The sequence below is a fragment of the Dreissena polymorpha genome, chromosome 3, assembly GCF_020536995.1.
Source record: "Dreissena polymorpha isolate Duluth1 chromosome 3, UMN_Dpol_1.0, whole genome shotgun sequence".
NCBI lineage: Eukaryota > Metazoa > Mollusca > Bivalvia > Myida > Dreissenidae > Dreissena > Dreissena polymorpha.
Window position 1 is genome coordinate 29,079,661 of NC_068357.1, and position 4,726 is coordinate 29,084,386.

The 4,726-nt window shown below is 32.6% G+C and overlaps 1 long non-coding RNA gene across 1 annotated transcript; it reads left to right on the forward strand.

The window, feature by feature from the left end:
* Positions 1-677: 677 nt before the first annotated feature.
* On the forward strand, positions 678-3,810 carry LOC127873464 (uncharacterized). The gene is made up of 4 exons (XR_008046168.1): positions 678-875; positions 1,867-2,000; positions 2,475-2,613; positions 3,507-3,810. It is a non-coding gene; the product is annotated as an uncharacterized LOC127873464 (long non-coding RNA).
* The last annotated feature ends 916 nt before the right edge of the window (positions 3,811-4,726 follow it).

Below are 4,726 nucleotides of genomic sequence, written 5' to 3' on the forward strand. Positions count from 1 at the left end.
CCGTAAACATGTAAAATTTCAGCAAAAGTTATGGTCCAGTTTTCAATAGACCCAAATCGCGGCTATAACCGGGAGCTTATCGAAACTTAGCCCCCATTAACATTCGTTCAATTGAACGTCATCAATAGATGACGTCCAATATATCACTCATTCCATACTAGAGTTGCGACACCTTAAGGGTTTCTCGGGATGGAATGAGTGGGGAGATGAAATAAAATTGAAAACCTATTTCTTTCTGTGCATTTGATGATGGTAACCAAAGTTCTCGCAAATATTTTAATATACATATCACATGATAGTAACCATAATACTCGCAGACATTTTTATTTTTTCGAGGCCGCTCGATTAGCTACCTTAAAAAGTAGAACTTATTTCCCATGACTATGATATTAAAAGCGTGAAAAGAGCAAACAACGTCAGTTTGTCGGACATTCCAATCTTAAGCCAAAACACTATCGAGTAGCATTAAGCCTTTATCTGTGTCTACAAAATTCTGTGTATTTTATTGAAACATCAATATAGCTTTGCATAAGATAGTGTTGAATTCATTTTGCAATGCAATCAGTGCTTTGATTTTATATTACGAAATGTATTACGCAGTACATTGTATGACGTCATTTCGGTGACGAAACACAATAGTTTTATTTACACTCTCTGGAATTTAAGGACATGTCGCGGACGTGTTTTTTATCTGTAAACTATTTGTTTAAAGCATCGAACAAATGAAAAACGTATTTCGGATTGTGTGTTTATCGTGCATAAATGTAAACATAGATAGGAATACAAATTATAATAATACAATACAATTGTTTGGTTAGAACTAAGTTTCGATAAAGACATGGAATGATAGAAGTGGAAGTGCATATCGCTTCAAGGTGATTGTTATCAACTTTGGATTAAAGTTGGCAACTTATTGTTATAGGATTAGCGATGTCATTCGAGGTTTTTTATAATTCTTGTTAAAGCTGAAATTGAGTCGTCAACTTTTTCTACAAAACGGTGTCATTTGCAATATATATTTTAATGTGCTACGTTAAATTATAATTATGTTTGATTAGAAATTTTGTTTATTTGTTACTCACTTTATGATACTAATTGTGTGTTGCTCACGTCAAGCCTCGCCGTGTAAACCTTTCTTCAACTCGTCGGACAAATTCAAGTAGTCTACACATGATACTTACATTGTTTTTTCTGTGCATTTGATGATGGTAATCAAAGATATCGCTGAGATTTTAATATACATGAAACTATTTCAGTAAATGCTATTTTGAGATGTCCGTCCCCGCTCTGCCGTTTGCTATTGTTTATATCATATAATACTATTTTGCTCCTCCTCTTAAAAATTTCTCAAACCCGGCTTTCCGTACATTTATTTTGCATGCAACTGATTGCGCAATTTATGACGTATGTCATGTCACGTAATTTGTTGTCGAAACAAACCATTTTAAGTTAAATTCTCTGGATGTTTTTATCAGTTATTTATTTCATAGGCGCTCGATGTCAATGACAATGTTGTTTTTATTTATTTATCTATTTATTTATTTATTAGTTACCCGTTGTTTATTATAATGCATGCACATACTAAATTAATAACAATCTTCCGGCAAAACGTCTTCTTAAAAAAGATAGCTCGACTATGTACATAGATAGTCAATAAACATATTTAAACTTAATTTAACTCCTACGTCAACAGGTAGATCGCATTCTGGTCCATATACATGTTAGATTTCAGCAAAAGTTATAGTCCAGTTTTCAAATCGCAGTGATTTGCCTCAACTTAACGAAACTTAGCCCCCATTAACATGCGTTCAATTGAACGTCATCAAAATATGACGTAAAATATAGCACTAATTCCATATTATACAGCTCCCGGGTACCGCGGATGCTACTTGGATTCGGCAACCCGTGTCTTTCCTATTCAAAAGACTCCCAACTCGCGCACAAACACGCCTTGGGAATGTGCCTCTCGCTGCATTGGTTAAGCTTTAAGCGGTGTTGAGGTAAGTTAAGAATCGGTTCAATGATATGTATCCCTTACGGATGGATCACCCTTTTGTAAGCAATAAACGAACGCTGATTCGATCATATGTCATTTCATGGTTTGCAAAACACATCCATATTATATAAGTAATAAGCTTTAAGCAGACAATAAAGCTGTATACAAGTAAAACTATAGTGTAATGCTTTAACTATAGCGTAATGCTTTAAAGAGGAATTTCTCGTGACAATTTTATTCATATTCGATGCTCTAATCACATCCATTTTGTTCAAATACGTTACATGCGTTCTGCTTTGAGTTACGTACATACTATGTATTCTAAGAATTCTAATTGAATTGTGTTCATAAAAAGAATACTTAAATTAATTTATCGCATATTTTGTTTCTTACAAATGGCTTCACTATTTCTAGAAGGTATTTTAAACAGCAAATGTAAAAAGGCTTTAAATTTATGTATATATATATATATATATAGGGCCATGATGAGTGTTACTGTGGCACAGTACTACCCAAAGTGCAAAAGCCTGACTCCGAATGTAACTATCCGTGTCCTGGGAACAGCACCTTGAAATGCGGCGGGTACGGTTGGAGAATCAGCGTCTATAGCAACTAGGGTACCGTAGTGTTCTGTTTTTTATTAGTCTTTTTTTCCGGATTTATTCATGTCATTGGTTACCAAAACACATGGGACCATTGTAAAATCAAGGTTTTATCATATTTAAACTTCTATGTATTTATTGTAAATTACAAGGATATAGTTGTGTATAAAATCTCTCATGATGTCTATCTATTTTGTATGTCAAGTCAGGTAAATGACCTTCGCAGAGTTGCTGTAACACAAACGTGTCCAGACTAATACAGGCCTTGCGTATTTTCTATTTCTCATATAAATCAGAAAGAAAAGTGATTGATGCAGTTTATGGATCAGTTCACGTCCTAGTTTACAAGTCATTATATTTTATCTGAAACTTTGACAAGTCAACTATGATACAGCGACTTGCGTCAGACACACATGTGTATTTCGAACATTTTCATGGTGAATAATACATGCGTTTCAATTATATTATCAGCGTGTTTAAACAGTCAATTATGTTCGTTGTTCTAATTAGTTTACAAACCAACAGGTACCGATTAAAAGAGTTGATCACTTCTTAAAAGGGAAATTCTATATGTTTATCACAAAATATTAATACAAGCGTAACGTTAAATGGTAATACAACTACTTATTTAAATACTATTAATCGTTATCTTAGCAATTTCATTGGCTCATCCATTCTCATCAAGACAACACTACATAAAAAGTGACGCGAATGCATATTTTAATGTTTGCATTTTACTGCCAGAAAAAAACACAGACACAAGGCAAACCCGTTTTGATGCGATGCAAAATTATGATTGATATGAACATTTATATTGACAAATGTATGAATGTTGAGGAACAGAATACGCTTTCTATCATTTTTTAAATACTGCATACCGACAAAACATTGTATAATTTCTATTTCAGAGTGCTGAACAACGTTGCATAATACAAACAGCCAAAAATTTCAACTCAGCGCTTTCTGAAAACTGATGCTGGCTTTTGTTCATAAAATAAAGAATATTTCTTACTATCCTTTTCAACCTCCTGATTACAGAGAAAATTGTTTGCAGTCTGTTTTACTAAGACACTTCATTAATGTTGTTTAGAGTGATTTGACATATTACTTGGTAATTACATGTTGTCTTTGTCACATTAACATGTGTTTAAAACCAGTCGTGGAATAAATGAATATTACTAGAAAATGCTGAAAAGACTAATATTTCAGGAAATAAATATGTGCTTATGTATACTTTCAATAAAAGCATTCTTCTGCACAGAAATCGGTGTTTCATTTTTTATCAGAATCAGACATATTTAATATTGTTCCGCTTTTCCGAAACCACGTGGCACCTTTCTGAAAACGTTCCTAGTATGATTAGACACAATCTAGTCTATAACATAGTTGACCTATCTTATTAGGTATAGACCTCCTAAAGTTTTTGCAACACAAAACTATCAAGAGACTTATAGATGAAAACGTCGATCTTGTCATGATAATTGCCGAGCTACTATCCGGAGCAAGTTACTATGTTGTTGTTTTTTCGAGATAAAAATGCAAATAAGTACATTGACACTCGCTTATAATATACATTTAGTTGTAAAAAGCGGCAATTTTTTATTCGATATACAATACCTAAAAAATTCCGACAATCGCCAATAATATCATTTGATGCAATGTAGTTTAAATTTGTCCACTGTTTAACTGAAAAAATGTGACCTTTTTAGTAACAAGAAATTTTGTTTTAACGTGCTACAGAGTAAATTTCAAAGTTTATGAGGTAATTACTGAGGTTGTATTACTTTAATAGTGGTATAATAGTATGCTAAAAACCAGAAGAGGGGATTCGAGAATTTCATTTATCTAAATTAAAAACGCAATATGCTTGTAACTTTTTTTACTTATCATTTTAAACAATCGATATTCCAAGCAGAAATAGCTTTGCAAAACTTCAAAAATCCACTTGTAAACAGATAACCATGTTAACAATAGTAGACACACAAATACATGATCACAAATTAAAGAATGATGAATCGTACACACATATTCCTACTATTGTTATACAATATAACGAACACTTAAATTGTTTTTATAAATTCTCCTTTCTCGAAATTTTCATTAAAGCATTGTTTTTGTTGCATTATGA